Source organism: Myodes glareolus, chromosome 9, assembly GCF_982192425.1.
Source record: "Myodes glareolus chromosome 9, mMyoGla1.1, whole genome shotgun sequence".
In the NCBI taxonomy this organism is placed as follows: domain Eukaryota; kingdom Metazoa; phylum Chordata; class Mammalia; order Rodentia; family Cricetidae; genus Myodes; species Myodes glareolus.
Genome location: NC_142034.1, coordinates 43,356,518 through 43,380,045, shown reverse-complemented (window position 1 = coordinate 43,380,045; position 23,528 = coordinate 43,356,518).

The following is a 23,528-nucleotide window of genomic DNA, read 5'->3' as shown; positions in this document are numbered from 1 at the left end:
AATCGGGATAGACTAGCAGAGAGCAGATTTTCCCTGTGCCTGATACAACCAAAGACAGATGCAGACACCTGAGTGTCTGAGCCAGTGGATGTCACTAACAAAGGACAATAGTCCCCCAGGTCACGGAAAACAGGCAGAGTGAGCTCGTGGCTGCCCAGCTCACCCTAGAGGGTTCGCTGCAGTGGGGAAGGGAGAGTCCTGAGCAGAGGGCGTGGACTGGGGCCCAAGGCCACAGCAGTCCAATTTCCCTGGACGCAGATGCACAGAGCAAGGACTCCCGAGTGCTGAATGCTTCTTGACTCCACCTGGCCCTCCCCTTCTCCACCACCCTAATCTGAGCATAGCCCACCAACATCTCCAGAGGATTCTGCCACACAGCTGCCTTTCAATCCAGCCACACAAGCACACCGCTGACGGGCGCTCCCCGCTGTCTACAGCACAAAGCAGAGTCCACGTCTCTGCTTGTAAGGCTTTCGTGATCTGGCCTATGCCAATAGTTTCCAATTCTTTCTTTTTACATTTATTTGTGTGATTGTGTGTAAGTATTGTGAGTGCGGGCACATGTGTGGAGGTCAGAGGACAACTTTTTACCACATGGATCAAACTCGGGCTTGGCAGCAAATACCCTTGCCTGCTGAGCCATCTGGCAGGCCATTCGGTTTCTTTCTTCACCCTCCCCCACACTACATTTTACACTCCAGCCAGTGTAAACACTAGCAATTCTCTGAATTCACCAGGCTCATTCCTGCCCCTGGGCTTTTGCACAGAAAGATTCTTCTACAAATCTCTTCCCTCTGTCCTTTCACCTGACCGATTCTGCCGGCTGTCACCTCAAGACTACTTCCTCTGGGAACTTGACTGCAGAGGACTGTTCTGGGGGGCCTTCCTGTGGGCTCTCTGGTTGCACATTCACCCCATACTGCTTGAGAAGTATCTGACTCCCTTTCCCTTGAGGCAGGGGGCCCCAGGAAAGCAAAAACAAGATCCTAGTCACTGCCCAGCTCCCCAAACCTGGCACAAAGTAGACATTCAATAAACACTGGTCTGCCTATCGATGACCTAAATAAATAAACATGGCGCAGGGCTGACTTCCAGCAGCCAGCATTCGCTATCTGCTTTCAAAAGCCACGTCCTTGTGTAGCCCTGGGACTCCCGGAAAGGTTGGAGACATGCTTAGTCTTTGCAAGGATGTCTTCGAGCTGTGGTAATTTTTTTTTAAGTAGACCTCCCTTCCATTCCCCTAATGCCTGGTTTCTAAGATGGCTGCGCTCAAGGAATACCAAGGCCTGGACTCGTCCCCCACCCCTCGCCCCGGAAAGAGATTTCTATTCAATGGTCAGGAGAACAGCAGGACTCTCTGGGGGCTTGTGATGAGGTTTATCATCCATCCAGGCTGAGATGCTCCCTCTGCAGTATGGCTCCTACTCACCCTTCAAAACCCAAGACAAACGTCACTCCTTAAAGAAGTCTTCCTAAGACAGAACAGAACCCATTACCCTCTTCCCCGCATGGGTGTTTCAAAGTGGCCCTTGTCACCCTTCGTCTCCAGTGCCCAGTATGGCGAGCACACAGAGATGTCCAATGGCCACTGCATGAACCGATGTGGGAATGAGTAGAGTCCTGAATCAGGCGTTCTGGCTAAGAGACAACCACAGAATTCATGCTGGCCTGCCCTGGGTGCTAGTCCTGGGCAAAGAGGAGTCTGGGTTATGTGCCAGAAGAGCACTGTGGGCCTGATGTCATTACTACAAGCCCAGAAATTACAACACCAGAGCCCAAGTGAGGCATGACCATTAAACAGGGTTTTCTCGTTATTTTGCTGCTTAGGCTGCATGGTGCATTGTAAAAAAAAGTACTGAGAAAATAATGAAACAATGGCCCATGTTTGAGGAGGGCTCTGGGAGCACAGCTATCTTGGGGACAGGGACAAGTCTTCTTATCCCGTCCTGGGTATATGTGGAACACCCTGGACACTCAGGGGGGTTGGCTGCACAGAATATGCTCTGTGGAGCTCAGCAGTTGGACACACACCCTCTTTATATCAGTAGACATACAATGTAAATACTTCCATCATTGTTAATGTAGCCACACAGTATGCAGAATTCATTGTTAAAGATATTTTAACTGATCCAGTATATCAAGAATATCATTTCAATATATAACCAGTATAAGAAATAATAGATTTTAGCTTCTCCCTGCCCCAAGCTTTTATGTATTTTATGCTCAGAGCATCTTCAAATGTTTGGCAGTGTCAATGATGTAAAGAACAATGACACATTTAGATTCATCCTCAGCAAATGTCATTTCCCATTGGTTGGCACTATAAAGAGCACTCTGCCGTAGTAGGTTATGTGGGTACCTGGTGCTGCCCTGAACTTCTCTACCAGCAGGGAACACTACATGATGGTGGCTGTGTTTTCATGGCTGATAACTGGGAAACTGAACATAGTTTTCAAGTTTCTTCAAAATCCACAGGCTCTTGCAATTTAAAATTTGTGGTTTGCATTACACTTAAGTTTTAGAATATTGAGTATTCCTCCAAATGTGATATTCCTCCAAACCTGGAGAAAGCAGCAAGGCAGTGAACAGACCTGCGTCTGTTTCTCATGCTTCAGGTGAGAACACCGTGTCTCACAAGACAGCTCCGGCCTTGGTGAATGTGATCTGGCTGCAAGGGCTGCCAGAGGAACTTTCAGTATCTCAGATGCTTGCACCGAACTAACATTCTGCAAGTATCAGTCTTTAAATATCTATGTGTCTGCATCCTTGTAACGATGGGAAAGCAGTTAAATAACTTCTCCACCTTTAAGTAATATTGGTTGCCATTTTAATTTAGGTTGATGGAAAAAGTAATGAATACAGACTATAATATACTAGATTAGGATATGGAATCACATATGTGTGCATATGCTACATAAACTCAGAAGCACATATACATATCATATAACAGATATTTTCGTGAAAAATAATAAACTATATATATTGTAGAGTCTAACAGCAGACCTTGATGAGGGGTGAGGGGTGGGGTTGGACACTTGCTTTCCTCCTGGTTCTGGTAGCTGGAGAAGCAAGGTACCACAGGGTTGGGTTCCTCTGAATGTCCCTCCCTGGCTTGTAGATGGTGCCTTCTCCCTGTGCCTTCATGTGGTTTTCCCTTGTGTGTCTGCAATCTACTCTCTTTTTACAGAGAATGCCTCTCTGAGCAATCACACTTTTAACTTGGCTACCTTTCTAAAAAATCCTCTCTTGGACCTGGCGGTGGCAGCACACACCTTTAATCCCACCACTCGGAAGGCAGAGGCAGAAGGATCTCTGTGAGTTAGAGGTCACCCTGGTTTACAAGAGCTAGTTCCAGGACAGGCTCTAAAACTACACAGAAAAACCCTGTCTCAAAAAAAAACAAAGCAAAACAAAACAAATGCACAAACAGAAAACCTCTCTTGGGGCTAGGAGAGACGGCTCAGAGGTTAAGAACACTTGCTGCTCTTGTAGAGGACCAGGGTTCTGTCCCCAGTGCCTATGTGTGAAGTTTGCAACTCTCTTTAACTCCCGTTCCAAGGATCTGATGTCCTCTCCTGGCCTCAATGGGTGTTGCATGGTGCAGTTATATACACGCTGACCAAACACTTAGATATGAGTATAGTGGCGCCTGTCTTTTATCCCAGGACTTAGGAGACCAGAGGCAGGTAGATCTCTAGGAGTTCCAGGCAGTCTGTTTTACATCACAAGTTCTAGTCCAGACATGACTACATAGTCTATCTCAAAATAAGAGAAAAAGAAAGAAAACACTCATGTACATAAATCCCTAAAAGCCCCTCTCCAAGTATAGTCAGTCACACTGAGGTAGGTACAAGGGGTAAGGACTTCAACATGGGACCTAGGGGGAACTAGTTCAGTCTGTGAGAGAAGAGTTGTACCGGAAACCAGAAAAGCTCCCAAAGAAAGTTCTTCCGGTACCTGGAGCCCCAGCATGCCAGGAGAGGCAGAGATCTAAACATAAAATGCAATATCAAAATAAAAACAACAGCCAAAGTACTCAGTATGTATGACTATAACACTTCACCATTCACTACTGGGCAAAGAATACTAGCAGGGTCGGGCGGGGGGTGGTGGTTGCAAAGCCTTTAATCTCAGCACTCGGGAGGCAAAGGCAGGCAGATCTCAGGGAGTTTGAGACCAGCCTGGTCCACAGGGTGAGTTCCAGGACAAGCTCCAAAGCTACACAGAGAAATCCTGTCTCGAAAAACCAAAAAGAAGAAGAGGAGGAGGAGGAGAAAAGAAGAAGAAGAAGAAGAGAGGAGGAGGAGGAGGAGGAGGAAGAGAAGAAGAAGAAGAAGAAGGAAGAAGAAGAAGAAGAAGAAGAAGAAGAAGGAGAAGAAGAAGAAGAAGAAGAAGAAGAAGAAGAAGAAGAAGAAGAAAAGAAAGAAGAAGAAGAAGAAGAAGAAGAAGAAGAAGAAGAAGAAGAAGAAGAAGAAGAAGAAGAAGAAGAAGAAGAAGAAGAGAAGAAGAAGAAGAAGAAGAAGAAGAAGGCCAGCAGTGAGTGTCGCTGGCCCCATTGAGAGGCTTGATACCGAATACCACCTCTTGGGTGACATTCACCGTCCTCAACTCGGCTGCATTGTAATGGCAACATCTTTCTGATTTGGGATCGATGTCCACCGGTTCTACCATTCCATCAGTCTCTACCTCCTCCTTCCTCTCAAAAAGTTTCCAGCAAAGCCAGCTTATGGAAATCTGTATTTTTAAAGCTCCAGGGCAGATTGCCTTTCACAAGAATTCCATTCACCTTGGAAAACGCTTACAGATTTCATGTTCTCAAAGTGTTTATAATCCCAGCGCTGGGGAGGTGGAGACCTATGGCTCCCTGGGACTTGTTGGCCAGCCAGTCTAGCCTACTCAGTGAGTTCCAGGCCATTCAGAGACCCTTTTCAAAAAAAAAAAAAAAGCATAAACCGTTTTTAAGCGGTAGGTTGTCAAGGTAGCTCAGCTGATAGAGCAAAACTCAAACCTGTTGGCCTGAGTTCAAACCTGGAACCTTCACAGAGGTATCCTCTGACCTCCACATACGTGCTGTGGTACATACATGTACACGCAATAATAACATATTTTTTAAAGTTGCGGAATACCTGAGGAATGACACCTGAAATTGACTATGACAGTGCTCATAAGTTCACTGGTGACTTCTGGGAAATCAGGAACTCAGGGGCAACCATTTTTGTTTTGTTTTGTTTGTTTTTGTTCTTAGAGACAGGGTTTCTCTGTGTAGCCCTGGCTGAAACTCACCCTATAGACCAGACTAGCCTTGAACTCAAAGATCTACATGCCACTGCCTTCCACATGCTGGGATTAAAGGTATGTGCCGCCACTACCTGGCACCAAGGGAAACTTTTTCAAAGATTTTTTTATGTGTCTGAGTGTTTTTGCATGCACGTATATAAGTGCCTCATGTGTGTATGATGGCCTCAGAGGTGAGAAAAGGCATCTATGTCCCGTAGGCCTCGGAAGAAGATAGCATTTGGTTTAGGAAAAAATCCATGCACAGGCCTGTTTGTGATAATGACAAAAAAGTAAATGTTCCTGTAACTATTGAGACAATCAGACAGCCATGGCTCCCAGAAACTTTAACAGGCCAGAAGATGCCAAGAGAGCATACCCAAGTAGAAAAATGCAGAGACAGAGGCAGGCAGATCTCTGAATTCAAGGCCCAGCCTGGTCTACAGAGTGAGTTCCAGGACAGCCAAGGTTACACAGAGAAACCCTGTCTCTAAAAACAAATACAAAATACAAAACAAAAAAAGAAAGGAAGAAAGGAAGAAAGGAAGGAAGGAAGAGGAAGGAAGAAAGAAAGAAGAAAGGAAAAGGGGAAAGAAAGGAAAGAAAGAAAGAATTACCCACAACGAGCTGAGACAGGCACTTAGATGACGTCACATGTTCATAGATGCTTCACCCTGCTACGTGAGCCACCACCACTGAATTCTGCTGTCATCTTTTCTACCAAAGAACCTGCTACATGTTGTGGCCTCTGTGGAATTACGGCAGTAGCTAATGGATAAAGCCTGGTCCCAGACTTATGTTCTGGCCCTAGTGCAGACCTGGAATGTGGATTTTGATGTCCTCACTAAAATGACATAAGAGGAATTTTTCTAAAAGGTTAGTGTGATGTGGCACACACCTATAAGTCCAGCACTCAGGAGGAAGCGGGAGAGTTGCATAATTTGAGGTCAGTATAGGCTACACAGTGAGTTTCAAGGCCAGCCTGGGCCATATAGGAGGACCCTATCTCAACAGACAAACAACTGCTGGGTAGATGGCTCAGAGGACAAAATGCCTGCTAAGTCTGAGCCCCAGCACCTAGGTAAAAAGCCAGGCACAGTGGTGTGTCCATCCCAGTGCTGGGGGTGGAGATGGGGATCCTACACGCTCATCGGCCAATAGTCTGGCCAAAATGGCACGCTGTCTCAAATAATAAAATGAAGAAGTGACTGAGGAAGATGCTCAACATCAGTTTCTAGCCACTACACATGCACGTTTATTTTATGTTTATTTTAATACAATTAAAATTTAATTGACAGGTTAGCAACAAATAGACATTGAACAGCTGTGAAGGCAACAGATGGCCACAGTGGCTCTAACGACCATTTGGAGAATAAGAACATAAATTTATTAGGCAGGGACACTGGACTCCTAGACAAGCAGGGCTAAGGGAGCATAGGTTAGACTTGCTCAGCTTACTGAGTGTCTTCCGTGTACTTTGCACTTTCTGTCACTGAAGTTCACGCAGGCTGACTATGGCTTACATAATTTCCCGAGTTTGAGCCTTCACGGTGTCCAGCTAGTGTTCGCAGCGTGTCTGGTGCTCCCAGTCCTGCTCCAGCCTGGCTGGGAGAGGTGGGCATTGCCCAGAAGGCACAGCTCATTACACTGAGGGACAGGTGTCAGAGTCAGCACACAGGGCATAAAATGAAGTTAGTGGATTCAAAGTAAAAATCCAGAAAAGCCTATGAAGAAATGGCAAAGAGCCCTCAAAGCCAGCGAGACGGTTCCATGGGTAAGGTGCTTGCCATGCAAGTCTGGCGATCCGATTACAACCCCAGGAATTCATGGAAAGGTGGAAGAAAAAAATTAACTCCACAAAGGTGTCCTCTGATCTCCACATGCAACCATGGTACACACACACGCACACACACACACACAAATAATAATATAAATTTTAAATTTAAAATAATTTTTAAGATGAAATCTCAGTGTATTTGTCTTTTTTTAAAAGATTTATTAATTTTTATGTGTTTGAGTGTCTTCCTTACATGTACATAGGTGCAGTGTGGGCAAACCTAAAGCCTGTGAAGATCAGAAGAGGAAATTGGATCCCCTGGAACTGAAGTTACAGACGGTGTGAACCTCCATGTGGGTGCTGGGAACTGAACCTGGGTCCTCTGCAAGACCTCTAAGTGCTCCTAACCACTGAGCAATCCCTGTTCATGTTTATGCTCAAAAATGAGGTGTGTGGGACTGGAGAGATAGCTCAGTGGTTAAGAGCATTGCCTGCTCTTCCAAAGGTCCTGAGTTCAATTCCCAGCAACCACATGGTGGCTACAACCATCTGTAATGAGGTCTGGTGCCCTCTTCTGGCCTACAGGCATACAGACAGAATATTGTGTACATAATAAATAAATAAATTAATTAATTAAGAAAAGAAAAATGAGGTGTGTGGAGCAGAGGATGTCTGAACAAATAGGATTAGTACCCAGCCAAGACTACCACAGCATACTGGCCTACGTCGGGAAGTCCTGACCAGAAGCCTCCTTCATTCCCATATATTGTAACGAGAAAAACGCACAAGCAATTGAAGTAGTCATCCCAAATGGGCCCCCACTGGGTCCAGGCAGTTCCAGTCCAGGGAGGACTTCAGAGCACTTGAAGGTGACAGTGTAAGCTGGGGTCGTAGGGCATGTCATCTGAAACTCATACAGTAGAGGGTTAACTCGAACCTGCTCACTGTAAGCAATGTGTGGTTCAGCCAACACCTGTTTTCCCTCCCACTAAGATGGAGCCAAGTCTGGGTGACAACTCAACTGTGTGCTTGTTTATCTCCATTCACACCAGCTCCATCTGGGGGGAAGCCCAGCCTGGATGAGGGTGAGAGTTCACCCTCTCCTAGCTTCGAACTGGGCAGAGTTTACAAGTCTGGCCCAAGATTATATAGAGCTAGCAGGTGTTGAAGTTGGGACCCGGACCTTACCACAAGAAGGAGTAAAGATTCTGGTCCTATCTAATTATATTCCCACAACAAATCGCTTTAGTTCCCTCAACCTGAGACACATTTATTGTCAGCGCCAATCTTCAGTGATAAAATATGGCAAAATGTCAGTCTACCAGGGTATTGAGAAAATTGGAAGGATGCCTGCCAAGTGTTGGCCCAGGGCCTGGCTGCCATGGAGGAGCACCGATGAGCAAGGCCATGCGGTTATTTGTTGTCAGACACAAACACTAGTTTTCTTCCCTGGGAGATGGCTCCACTCTACCTTGCTACATCTCCACAGATGACCTTGATTTGTGATCCTCCTGCCTCCACTTCCCAGAGATTTCGGGCTTGCACACCCAGTTCATGCCGTTCTGGGAGTGGAACTCAGGGCTTCCTGTTTGCGAGGCAAGCTCTCTACCAATGAGCAACAGCCCCAGTTCTCAGATACAGGGCTGTGATCTTGATATGTTTACTCTAAACTCCATGTCAGCGGCCCACTTGAGGGCTTGAGTGGGAGTGTGTAGAGGATTAAAGCTACATAAGAAATCCAATTTGCCATCAAGGATAATTCTGTGTGCGCAGACTCCATGGAAATACCCATGGCAGCCATGGCAGCATAAAACAAGACGAAGGTGAGCCTGCTCTGTTCTGAAATGGGCCTGCCTCAAAGTTTGTAATGAAAGTTCCTTTTCTTGTTTCTTTCCACCAGGGAAACGGCTGGCTAAGCCGGTGGTTCTCAGCCTTGATTGTTCCCAGTCTCCAGAGGCAGAGCTAAGAGATCAGGTTTGCAATTTGGGCATTAGAGCAACATGGCTCCCCAGGGTGAGAACCCCACACTGGGCAGAGATGAAGTTCACAGCCAACTAGGTGAGAAGAGGAAGGGGTGTGATGGGAGCTTGGGGGGGAGGTCAAGGAAATAAACGGGCCTTTGAGGACAATGCCAAGGGTCAGAGTATGTAGGCCAGGATACCAGTCCCTCAGAAATCATGGTGGGAACAGGAGAAAGTTCTGCCTCTGACCAGCAACCGCAGGTGTCAAAGCAGACCGCAGACATCAGGACAAAAGCACTACCCTCAGCCAGAAACAGCTCCTTCATGGTCAGACCCAGGGCAACAAGCGAAGGCAAGGACTCCAGAGAGTCCTCACTTCATGACAACCACGGAGAGACCTCCAGGCCTTGGGAGGCAAGAGGCATGGCCATCTGCAAACAGTGCATTGCCATCTTGGATGTGAAGTCAGAGAACCAAAATGCATTAGGATTTTATTGGCAACCCCTAAAAGCTCCTGCGATCACTGCAGCCACTGCACAGCAAGCTCGTTTCATATATTTAGTTTATGTGTTCGGTGCATAATTCGCACTAGCTGGCATTGCGAGACACTTGGCCGTAACACACTTTTACTGCCCTGTGATTTCCCACATGAATCTGACTTTATCGATTGCTCATAGACTGCTCTAGACAGCGGCCATTATTATGCTCTCGCCGGCCCCTCTGCTTTCTCTGTGTATGCCATCTCTGCCATTGAACGACTTCTTCCCCTGTTGCGGTCTCTCCTTATCCAATCTTTTCAATCTATCAGTATTTCTTTCTTCTATGGCTTCTTGGAGTCCTTCCTCCATTCCTTCTTTCCTTCCTTCCTTCCTTCCTTCCTTCCTTCCTTCCTTCCTTCCTTCTTCTCAGGCAGGATCTCATTCTGTAGACTAGGTTGACCTCAAACTCACTTTCAGCCCTCCTGCCTCAGAATCCCAAGTGCTAGGATTCTATCCCTACCATGGTGGTACTTCTTAAAACAATTTTATACTCAGTTAAGAAATCTTCAAATAGCCAGGTGGTGGTGGTGCACACCTTTAATTCCAGCACTTGGGAAGCAGAGACAGATGGATCTCTTTGAGTTCGAGGCCAACCTGGTCTACAACATGAGTTCCAGGACAGCCAGGACTATACAGAGAAAACCTGTCTCAAGCCTCCCCCGCAAAAAAAATTAATAAATAAATCTTCAAATGTATAAGTATAAATAAAATCCTACAAAAACACAGTTCGTAGAAACACATTTATAGCCGGGCGGTGGTGGCTCACACCTTTAAGCCCAGCACTTGGGAGGCAGAGGCAGGCAGATCTCTGTGAGTTTGAGGCCAGCCTGGTCTACAAGAGCTAGTTCCAGGACAGGCTCCAAAACTACAGAGAAACCCTGTCTCGAAAAACCAAAAAAAAAAAAAAGAAAAAGAAAAAGAAAAAGAAAAGAAACACATTTATGCTGTGTATTAAAATCAAAATTGGTAGTATGCTAGACATTATTTAATATAAAATTCTGACTTTGTTGGGGGCATATCTCAGTTGATAAAAGTGCTGCCCTAGCAAGCATGGAGCCCTGTGTTCAATCCCAAATACTGCATACATGGGTGGTGCATGCCTGCAATCCCCAAACTCCCAAGGTAGAAGCAGGAAAAATGTAAATTCTAGATGACTCTCAGTTACTTAGTGAGTTCAAGGCCAATCTGAGACCCTGTCAAAACAAAGAAGAAAGAAAAGAAGGAAGGACAGAAGGAAGCTTCTAATTTTTCGGAGATAAATTTAAAACCGAGAAATGCAGAGCTTCTTTCTCGCTGGCGGCTACGGGTCCTCTGGGAAGCAGGACCGAGGTCCTCTGGGAAGCAGGGCCGAGGGGCGTTCGCAGTAGCAGATCTCTTAAGGGACAGTAATGTCAAAGACAAAGGAGGGGCAAGTAGGACACTAGATCTGTCCTGTGACAGGAAAGGGAGGAGGCTGAGCTATCTGAGGTCACGGTGCAGAGGTCTCAAAGCCATGGTCAGTAGGAGAGAGACCTTGACCCGAAGGCCTCTACGGTGCTTCACCCAGAGGCTCTCAGAGACACGCTCCTCGTCACGCTCCCTCCTGGAGGGTGATGAGCAGGGCTCTCCCATGGCCTCACCGGTGCTCCATACGGCCTCCTGCCCATCTTCGTCATCACGAGCTTTGACCTCCACGTTTCTCTGGTCGTTCCAACTTCCATAAATCAAAATACGTGACCTCCTAAGTTTACTAAGTGCTACCCTATTCTTGGCCTGGAGTGATCACATGACACCTAATGCCAGACGTCTAGGGAGATGTAGCTAAACATGTCATAACTACCTGGCAATCAGTATAACCATGAATATTTTTTATTTCTGATTTTCTTTATATTTTAAATTTTAAGTGATAATAACAATCTATTTTATTTTAATTAGAAAATACATCATGAACATTTTAAAATCAGCGTCTATGGACTGAAGAGACGGCTCAAGAGATTGATGCTCTTCTAGAGAATGAGAATTCAGCTTCCAGCCCCATCAACCAGCTCACAACTGCCTATAATTCTAGCTCCTGGGAATCTGACCCCTCTTCCGGCCTCCTCGGGCACCCACATGCTCATGACATACACATCCAGGACATATACACACATGCATTGTCTATGACTTCTCCAAATTACGGTTAAGTGGAAGGTTTTGTTGTCGATGTGAGGAAGAGTACAGCCCGAGCCATCTGAAGAGTCTGGAGCAGGGAGAGAGCACAGTAGAGTGAATGTGGCCAGCAGAATGGACTTGGTCATGAGAGGAGTGGGGGAGAGCCAGAAAGAGAGAGAGAGAGAGAGAGAGAGAGAGAGAGAGAGAGAGAGAGAGGAAAATGAAAAGAGAGGCCATGGCTTAAATAGCAGGGTTATGAGAATGAGAAGCTGAGGGGAGGGAAGCCCATGAGCTGGGGAGATTTCAGGTGAGGGGTGGGTTACGAGGAGCTAGGATGCTCTGAAATGGATCCACTCCAGAACGTGTAACAGGTACTTGTGATACCGAGGGAGCCTGGAGGCCAATATGAGCTTTAGTATGCTAATAGGTACCACAGATACCATTTGTCCCTTGTGCCAGTGATTAGGAAACCCCTTTGATAGTTCCTGAGGAATATTAGCTTTTGTCTAATGCCGAATTTAGGGAAGTGAAGTTTACTTTGGGCCTGACTCACATAAATAAAATCTTTTTTTTTAATCATCCTCTATAGCTATATCTTTGGATTTAAAAAAAAAAAGATTTTTTTTCAATTTGCTGACTCAACAAATAAGAAATATAGTAATTACAGAAATCATATTACTAGTTTTATATCAGGTTGACCTGGGCCTGAGCCAGGTTCTGGGACTACTGCCTGGTGCCTGGGCCTCCTCTGGGAAGGGAGACAGGTGGCCTTGCATCTTAGCATTACTTTATTAGTGTGACACAATTACAGATTCCTGACTGAGCCACGTCCAGGGACAGACAAGAAGAATGAGTTCACTGATTCTTCTCATCAGCATTCACCTTCTGAGCTGAGATCAACGTACAGGCCAGGCTTGCCTCCACTGACTCTAAAGGAGATGCTGCAAGTCCTTGTCTCTAGACTTAAGTTTCCTGAGGGCAGGGACAGGATCGTTAGACCTTTGGGTCTCAACAAGCGTCCAGAAGATGTGTGATCAACTGTCTTCAAACCACAGTGAAGACACGCTGTGAACAGAGTGAGTCGGGTATACAGACTCAGAGTACAGCGCAGGGTTGCTTCACCCAGACCTCCCTTTCCTATGCCCTCCCAAGTCCTCTGCCATTCTTCATTTTCCGTTGCTGTGATAAAACACGGACCAGAAGCAACTTGGGGAGGAAAGGGTCTATTTCAGCTTACCGCCTGCAGTCCATCACGAAGGGAACTCAAGGCAGGAACTGGAAGCAGGAACTGAAGCAGAGCCCATGGAGGAAGCTGCTTACTGACTTGTTCCTCGTGGCTCTGCTCAGCCTGCTTTCTTGTTTAGCTCAGAACCACCCAGGTGAGCAGGGCCCTCCACATCAATCACTAATCAAGAAAGTAAATTCCCCACAAGCCATCTGAAGCAGGCATTCTCTCAACTGAGGTTTCCTCTTTCCAGATGACCCTATCTTGTGTCAAGCTGACAACCTCATGTTACCGTTTCTCAGAATGCCTTCTGCATACGTGGGAAACAGTTATAATCTCAGTTCCCTCAAATTACGTACATATTTCTCAAATCATCTTATTGCTGTTCCTCTTCTGATTAAGAAGCCATTCTAGATAAGGGCCATTTCTAATTTCAAGCCGCACAGTGCCTGTACACCAAATACTCAAAACCAGCCTCCTAAGTGAATATATTACTGCATAGATCAGACCAGAGGCCCCAAACCCTTTCTGCACAGTGAGGCAAGAGATGAAAACTTCTATGTCCTGAGTCTCTAATAACAGCCAGGCAAAGGGAATACAAACTGACCAGTGATGGGGTTCTCATCATTAAGACGCTCACTCTGCTCAGCTAGCCACCACTGACACAGCCCATCCTCAGGCAGTCTTCCTAAGTGGTCTCTCACGTATTGCATAAGAGTACCACAGGAAGTACTCCAAATGCTGTCTGAAAGACGAGAGGGGCAGCCGCTGTCACACTTTCGTCCCAGTGTGACAAGGGTAGTAGTACATTAGCCCTACTCAAAGAACTCCAGGTAACTAAGGAGTGTGGGAGAAGAGTCTTCCCCAGGGAAGCCCACACTGAACGGTTGTTTAATATAAAGGGTGAGACCTGAAAGCAGATACAAACAAACACCAGTATGCAGACTGAGCAGGCTGTATTTACACCGTCAACGATGTACATATACATCTATATGCATATATACACATATACGTGTAACAACAGTTAAAGAAGACACCATGACTTTGGAAGAGAGAGTCGGGGGAGGCACAGGGAGGTTTGGAGGTAAAAAAGGGAAGAAAGAAATAATGTCAAACTTTTTAAGGTTCCATAAAATATTTTTTTTAAAAAAGCCTCTCCCTTGAGCCAGGAGTAATGGCACAAGTCTTTAGGCATAGCACTCAGGAGGCAGAGGCAGAAGGATCTCTGATTTCAAGGCCAACCTGGTCTACATAATGAGTTCAAGGCCAGCCTGGTCTACAGGCCAGTCAGGGCTACATAGATAAACCCTGTTTTAAAAAACCAAAATAATAATAAACCAAAAATGAAAGTGGAAACCTCCCTGGTAGTGCAGCATTATTATCTGAAGCACACACGCACACGCACATGCACACGTGAAGGTGAATAGTCATAGCAAATTTGGCAAAATTAGAAAGAGCAGATAACCGCAGAGGCAGCGCAGACTGAAAAGACAGAGAATACATAAACAACTTCTGTTGGCATAGGTGAACAAAATCTGTAAACTGAGAAAAACCTGAACAAACTCAGAGGAAAACAGCAGATCTACAAAGAAATGAAACATCTGAATAGTTACCACTACAAAGGAAACTGAGCTAGTTAGGGTAGACTAAATTGCTTTGATCCATCGTTCCAAGAATAAGGAAGCGCTTTCAGGTCCCAGTTCACTCCGGTGAGCCAGCAAGATGCACAGGGCAGAGCAGAAGCAGAAAACACAGAGACCGTTTCACAGAGGAAGATGAAGGCAGACTCTGTAAAATCAGTGTGGTGGTTTGAGCGAGAATGGCTCCCACAGGCTCATTTATTTGCAGACTCAATATCTAGAGGATGAGCTATTTGGGAAGGATTAAGAGATATGGCCCTGCCGGGCAGTGGTGGCGCACGTCTTTCATCCCCGCACTTGGGAGACAGAGGCAGGTGGATCTCTGAGTTGCCAGCCAGCCTGATCTACAGAGTGAGTTCCAGGACCACCAGGGCTACACAGAGAAACCCTGTGTGGAAAAAAAAAAAAAAGAAGAAGAAGAAAAACCTCTCAGCTACTGCTCTAGTACATGCTTGCCTGTTTCCCATCATGATAATGACTAACTCTCTGACACTGTAAGCAAACTCCCAATTAAATCCTTCCTTTGACAAGAGTTGCCTCGGTCATGGTGTCACTTCACAACAACAGAACAGTAACTAAAGTAACTAGCAATACATGTGCAGGGTTGGCTCAGTGGGAAAGGTGTTTGCTACCCAATCTGGTGACCTGAGTTCAATCCCTGAAACCCAGAGAGTAGAAGGAGAAAATGGATCGCACAGAATAGCCTCTGAGCTTCACATACACGCCACAGCACATGCATGCAGACACACACACACAAAATAAATGGACACAAAAAACTTTTAAAAATAAAAACGTCTTGAAAATCAGCATTGTAGGGATGGAGAACTGACCCAGTGGTAAAGAACACTCACTGCTATTCTAGAGGACCAGAGTTCAACTCCTACCACCAACATCAGGCAGCTCACAACTGCCTCTAACTCCAGCTCTCCAAGCGTCCTGGCACTGCTGGCCTTCAGGAGCCTCTGCACACACAGATATGTAATTTTAAGAATAATAAAAATACATCTTTTTTCTTAATTAGCATTATAGCCCAGCATGGTGATATAGGTCTTTATTGAGGAGGCAGAGACAGGTGGATCTCTGTGAGTTTGAGGCCAGCCTGATTTGCACAGCAAGTTACAGGACAGCCAGGGTACATTTAAGAGACCCTATCTCAAAAATAAAAAACATTTTATGAAAGAAACATGGAGCTAGGGAGCAGGCTCAGAAGTTAAGAGCATATATGCTTTTCCAGAGGAGCTGAGTTCAATTCCTAGTGTCCACATCAGGTGGCTTACAACCACCTCTAACTCCAGCTCCAGGGAGATCCCATACTCCTGGTCTCTGTGGGCACCTGTACTCACAAACATGTGCATTCACATGTACACACACACACACACACACACACACACACACATACACACAAAACAAACAAAAAAACATTTTTTAAAAAAGAAAAGAAAGCCAGGCATATTGGCACAAACTTTAATCCCCAGCACACAAGATGCAGAGACGTGTGGATCTGAGCCTACTGTTAAACCCTGTCCCAAAAAAAAGACACCTGACCACACTGTATTCATCTCAAGAAGACAAGGTCATTTCTCTGTTAGATACAGCTAATTAACTAAAAAAAAATTTGCCACATTACTAGATTAAAGGAGAAAAAACAGTATACCTCAGTAAATAAAAAATTTAAATAAATCTTACTATTCATTCAAGATAGATACAAATATAAATTCTTTGTCCATAACCTTTGGCAGCCTGTCAACAGCCACACTCTCATTCCCAGTGACATATTGAATGTGTACTTAATGACTTTTCCATTTAACACTGCATTTGATGAGAGGAATAAAGGTACAGGGATCAGAAAAATGAAGATATTCATTACCCATATATGCAATAGCCATCAGGAAACACAAAAATCTATAGAGAAATTATTGGCTTTAATAACAGTTTAGCAAGTTACTGAACATAAAAAAAAACAAAAAAAACAATACACAAAGTCACTGAATTTGCACAATCAGCAACAAATTCTTTTCTTTTTTTTTTTTTTTTTCGTTTTGAGGCATGATCTTGCTGTGAAGCCCTGACTGGCCTTGAACACACAGAGATCCACCTACCTCTGGCCCCAGAATGCTGGTCTTACAGGTGTGCACCATCACGCCCAGCTTTAATAATTTTTATTCGTCACATCTCCTGCTGCAGGGATAAAACACCAGGACCAAAGCAATTCCCAGAAGAAAGTGTTTTTCAGCTTAGGTTGCAGAGGGATGAGAGGCCATCTTGGCAGGGAAGGTGGAGGCAGGAGCTGAGAGCTCATTTCTACAAATGCAGTCAGAAATCAGAGAAAGTGAACTAGGAATGACACACGGTTTTAACTCCCACACCCTCTATCCAGGAGACATACTCCTTCAGAAGGCCACACCTTGTAAAGCTCCCCAAACAATGCCACCAACTGAAGCCCAAGGGTTCAAATATCTGGGCCTGTGAGGGCCTTCTCATTCAAACCAGCAACATAACAAAAGACAAACTGAAATGAACAAATGTAACAAATCATAGAAGTGTTTGTGAAAAAAATATAAACTCACTGCAAAAAAAATAAGATCTAAGGAAATGAGAAATTTTATGGATACCTAATTGCTTTTCTTCTAAAATAGTAACTTTTTGAAAACTTAAAAAATTAATTTTTATGTTTTCAGGGATTTTTTATTAAATTGTGTGTGTGTGTGTATGAGAGAGTAGTCTGAGTCTGAGTCCTGCATTTTAAGTATTTAAACAGACAGTACATGCGCTTCTCAGAAGCCAGAAGCAGGATTGACAAGAGAAAGTGGGGTGGCTGGCTGTGGGCAGGGGCCCCTGCCTGGTCCCACCAGCTCTGAGAGGGTACAGCTGAATCAGGATGCTCTTCTTAGAAACTTCAATCAAGCCCCAAGAAACTGACTCCAAGAAAGAGGTGCTGGGCCCTTCCACTTCCCAGTCGGAAACTTAACCATCAGAGGTCTCTCATTGCATTGAGTTAGGTCAGATGTGGAGCAAGTTTGGTAGGCAGCTCCAGAAAAAAAAAAAAAAGAGTAGAGATCAAGAGGAGACAAAAAAGCCATTGCCCCTTCTGTTTGCCCATGAACTAAATCTGAAATTGATTCAACAAGCATTCTCAGAGTGCTAATCTTAATGCTGTAACTGAGAGTCCTAAAACATGTATGGCCAGGGCCAACAAGGCAACTTTTACACATTGCCATACACAATGCTCATTACATGCAACAGCCATGTGAAATAGATGTTATTCATTTCCTGATTTTTCATTTTAGAAGTCCAGGCTTGATGTTAAGGGATGTAGTGAGTTGCTTGGTGGGGAAGGGTATCCATGTGTCCAGGGATAAAGTACTATATTAATATGTAAGGAAGGCCCAAGAAGGCAATTCTATGGTTTTAAGGTTGGCCACTGGCAATCAGAGGAGGAGAAAGCAATGGTGACTAGGATGGGAGGCTGGGTTCACTGCTGTTTGGCTAGCAGAGGGAGGCAACTAGTTAAGATAAAGGCCAGTGGGCCACTGAAGGGCTCAGAAGGCAAAGGTGTCTGCCACACAACCAACAACCTGAGTTCAATCCCTGGAGCCAATGGAGGAAGGGAAATTGATCCCTGAAAGCTGCCCTTTGACCTCTACACAAAACAGTACTCATACACCTGCATTCACACACATACACACTAATAATAAATAACATACTTACTTAAAAGTTAGCAATAACATGATAGTAGCACCAAGAACACACTGCAGCCTTTACAAATGATGGTTGTAAAAACTGCAGCAATAAAAAAAAAACATAGCAGCATAGGAAAGTGCTTGAAAGATAAGTGAAAAAGAAAAATTTTAAAATCACATGTGCCCATGACTACAAATATCTTTTTAAGGTTTAAGACTCCCCCCCCAAAAAAAGTAATCATTTTACAGTAAAAATTTATTTCTGAGTTGTGCTATGGTCTAACTGTGTGTGTTCCCCAGTAATTCAAAAGCTAAAGTTCTAACTCCCAATGTGACTGAGGTGGAAAGAGAACCCTGAAGGTTCTCTTTCAGAGCTGCACGAGGTCATGGGTTCTCTTATGGGCCCATAAAAAGAGAGTGAGATCAGAGGAGAAGGCTTGGTGGTTAAAGTGCACAGTGTCCAAGCATGAGGACCTTTGATCCCCAGAAGCCAAGCAAATGAGGGTTGGAGGTGACATCTGGCAGCCTTCCTGTAATTCCAGCCTCAGAAGGCATTCACAGGGGATCCCCAGGTCAAGCTGGCTAACAAGACTAGTCCTATCAGTCAGCTCTAGCTTTGTCTGAGACATCTTACCTTGGTGAACCAAATGGAAGAACAATCAAGGATATTCCCTACACGACCTCAGACTTGCACACACACCCACATGTACATATACCCACACACTTGTGCCCGCATAGATGGAAACACACACATACCTGAAATGGGGGTAAAAAGAAGAGGAAAAAGAGGAGATAGCACAGCAGAGATTCCATTATACACCTGCATGGAAGCCAGGTGAGGACACGGAGGTGCCACCTGCAAGAAAGCCAGGTGAGGACACAGGTGGTGCCACCTGCACTTCCACTACACACCTGCAGGGAAGCCAGGTGAGGACACAGGTGGTGCTACCTGTACTTCCACTACACACCTGTGGAGAAGCCAGGTGAGGACACAGGTGGTGCCACCTGTACTTCCACTACACACCTGCAGGGAAGCCAGGTGAGGAAACAGGTGGTGCCACCTGCACTTCCACTACACACCTGTGGAGAAGCCAGGTGAGGACACAGGTGGTGCCACCTGTACTTCCACTACACACCTGCAAGGAAGCCAGGTGAGGACACAGGTGGTGTCACCTGTACTTCCACTACACACCTGTGGAGAAGCCAGGTGAGGACACAGGTGGTGCCACCTGTACTTCCACTACACACCTGCAGGGAAGTCAGGTGAGGAAACAGGTGGTGCCACCTGTACTTTCACTACACACCTGTAGAGAAACCAGGTGAGGATACAGATGGTGTCGCCTGTACTTCCACTACACACCTGTAGAGAAGTCAGGTGAGGACACAGGTGGTGCCACCTGCACACTAAACAGAAGGCCTCCACAGAACCAACACTGCTGCACCTTGACTTTAGGCCTCCAGAACTGTGGGAAACTGAGTTGTTGTTACCCCAGTCACCCTGCCCAGTCTTTTGTTATGAACAGACCAACTGCAAGCCAATCAGCCACCTTCCATTGCCTTCCATTCCAGTTCTTGTGCCCATTGCTTCCTCAGCATTTCAACTGCCAACCTGGTTGGAGACCCCTGGTGTCCAGATACACACAGCAAGTATGTGTACTCCATGTGTGGCTGTGTACTTCCTGCCTCCCTTCTTATATCTTAGCAACCAGTTCCTGCCTTGCTCCATCCTATCACCTCAAGTATCTCAGATGTTTAGATCTATTGTATTTTTTCTGAGTACCAAGCCTAGCTCCCGCTTTCTAGAACTCTCTGTGCTCAGTTATCAGACATAAGCACCTGATCCCTCCAGGAGTACTAGAGTCTTGTCATTGTAAACGAAAAAGAAATCTGACTCAGACCATCGCTGAGATGGCTGGCGTGAACACTGTCCCTCTCTGCCACCTCCTTGTCTTGCATCTCTGCCTTTTTTTAGTACAATGTTCCCGGGCTTCATCTGAAGGCAGCCTTTTCCATGTGAAGGGAAGAGAGAACCAACAGACTTCAGCCTAAGTGTTCCAGTTAACCAAGCTTCAAGGGACTATCATGAGCATAGACTAGCCCAACATCGACATGTCGAAACCCACAGAGAACTGGAAGGCTCATTCCTGGGTTAGAGTCAACCATTTCCAAGAGGAAGGAGGAGTCTAAAGACCCTGGCAAAGTCACTTCCAAGGAAGAAGAAAGGCCCCATTACCACAAGAAGAAATGCTAAAGCAGATGAACTCATCTACTCCTACAGATAGCACTTGCCCAGCTGCAGCCCAGCACACACCTTCCCCAGCACTGCTCCCATGGTTTCCATCTCCCAGTGAGTGGATCTGACTCCCATGCCGCCCCACCCCTCCCCAGCCCCCAAAGAGGCTGTTCCAAGACATAATCCGGTAGAGAGGCACTAGAGCCCTTGGAAGGATAGTAATGCTTTTCTTCTATCATGATTCATGCAAACTTGGCTGAGAGCTTCCACAAAGAAAAGAACATGCCCAAAGCAGAATGCTTGAGACCTTCCCAAATAAAGCTGGGTCTCAATTTGACAGAATGGATTTAGTTTGCACAGCAAAGGGGAAACATCTCCCAGCTTTAAAGGTTAGGTTAACACTGGATTAGAACACAAAATAAATCTACAGATGCTCTATCTTGGGAGACTTCAAAAATACAGTAAGTCCCTCTTGGCAACCGAAAGTGAATTAGACACATTGCTGGTGGTGTTGTCAACCAGAATAAGCCTCTCCAAGAACAACTTACCATTGTATCTTTCAAATATGAAAAATAAAACAAACCAAAACTAACTCTGGGTCAGTGTACGCCTGTAATCCTCAAATTCAGGAAGCTGAGGCAGGAAGATAGCAAGTTCAAGGCCAGTCTCAGCAACAGAATGAGATTGATCCTGTATGGGGGTGGGAAGAAAGGAAAAAGGGAGGAAAGGAGGGAGGGAGAGAGGAAGGGAGGAAGAAAGGAAGGAAACTACTATTTTTTTATCCACAGATTTCATGGCCAAGAATATTTTGTAAGCCAACAAAAAAATGGAAGATTTATGCAAAAATATGTTTACTATAATATTTTTGATTATAGTGAAAATGTATTAAAAACACAACAAGATGACTAAATAAATACATTGTGGTAAATGCTGTCTGCTGTGGGATAATCCTCTTGTACACTGTAAAGATTTGTCACTCAAATTGGTTTAATAAAATGCTGACTGGCCAGTAGCCAGGCAGGAAGTATAGGCTGGGTGACCAAACTGAGGATGATGGGATGGACAGAGTTAGGGGTCACCAGCCAGACACAGAGGGAGCGGGAGATGAACATGCCATGCTAATAAAGGTACCACCACAAGGCAGAATATAAATAAGGAATATGGGTTAACTTAAAATGTAAGAGTTAGTTAGTAATAAGCCTGAGCTATTGGGTGAGCATTTACAATTAATATAAACCTCTGATTATTTAGGACCAGGAGGTTGGAACGAAAAGTGCTGTTCACAGCTGGCTATGGAATTTTTTTAGTGATTAAAAATTATATTGGCTGGAGAGGTGGTTCAGTGGGTAAAGGCACTGGCTGTCAAACCTGAAAACTTGAAGTCACTCCCAGGACCCATCTGGTAGAATGAAAGAACCAATTCCCACAAGTTGTCTTTTAGCTGCCACACTCCAACCTGATCAATAAAGGAATATAATTTTTAAATGAGCTGGGCATGGTAGGTAACACACGCCTTTAATCTCTGTTCTAAGAAAGTATAGTCAGACACAACTCTGTGAGTTCAAGTCCAGCCTGGTGTACATAGCTAGCTGCAGGCCAGCCAGGGCTACACAGTGAGACCCTGTTTAACAAATAAAAAATGGAGTTCCGGGACAGCAGGACTAGGGCTGGAGAGATGGTTCAGAGGTTAAGAGCACTGACTACTCTTCCGGAGGTGCTGAGTTCAATTCCCAACAGCCACATAGTGAGTTCAATTCCCAACATGCCCTCTTCTGGCTTACAGGCATACATATAGACAGAACACAGTATACATAATAAATTTTTTTAAAAAAACAAAAACATTTAGATGGGTGTGGTGATACATACTTATAATCCCAGTACTTGGGGAGTAGAGGCAGAGGGATGAAGAGTTCAAGATCAGCTTGGTGGGCTGGAGAGATGGCTCAGAGGTTAAGAGCACTGACTGCTCTTCCAGAGGCCTTGAGTTCAATTCCCAGCAATGACATAGTGACTACAACCATTTATAATGAGATCTGGTGCTCTCTTCTGCTGTGCAGGCACACATGCAGGCAGAACACTGTATACATAGTTAATGCAAGCAGAATACTATATACATAGTTAATAAAATTTTAAAAAATACCAGCTTGGCAATGTGAGGACCTATCTCAGAAACAAACAAACAAACAAACAAAAATCTTTTGGCCAGGCATAGTGGTGCAGGCATGTAGCCCTATCCCTCAGGCAGCTGAGTCAGGAGGATTCACATTGAGGATATCCCATGTTACACAGCATGTACCAGGTGTCTGAGTTTCCTCTCTACTGCTGTGAAAAATCTCTGTGATCAAAAGCAACTGAAAGGAAGAAAGGGTTTATTTGGCTTACACTTCCAGGTCATAGTTCATCATTGAGAGAAGTCAAAATGAGAACCTAAGAAAGGACCCTGAAGCAAAAACCATGGAGGAGTGCCGCCTGATGGCATGCTCCCACGTCCAGACTGAGCTAGATTTTTTTTTTATACAGTCCAGGACTACTTGCCTAGGAAATGGCACTACCCATAGCATGTTGTGCCCTTCTACATCAACAATCAAAAGACAATGTACAGACAGGCCCACGGACCAACCTGATAAAGACAATTATTCAACAAAGACTTGTTTCATATAATTCTAGGCTGTGTCAAGTTGATAGTTTGTTGGAACTAGGACACCAGGCTAGCCAAAACTGCATAGCAAGACCTTGTCTCAAAAAATAAAATAAACTGTTACAAATTGTGTTAAGAGCCAGACAGTGGTGGCGCACACCTTTAATCCCAGCACTCAGGAGACAGAGGCAGGTGGGTCTCTTCGAGTTTCAGGCCAGCCTGGTCTACAAGAGCTAGATCCAGGACAGCCAGGGCCACACAGAGAAGACCTGTCTCAAAAAGCCAAAAAAAAGGGAAAGGAAAGAAAGAAAAGAACAGAAAGAAAAGAAAAGAAGAGAAAAGAAAAAGCTGATAACATGCTGGGTAGTGGTGGCGCAAGCATTAAATCCTAGCACTTGGGAGGTAGAGGCAGGTGGATCTGAGTTTGAGGC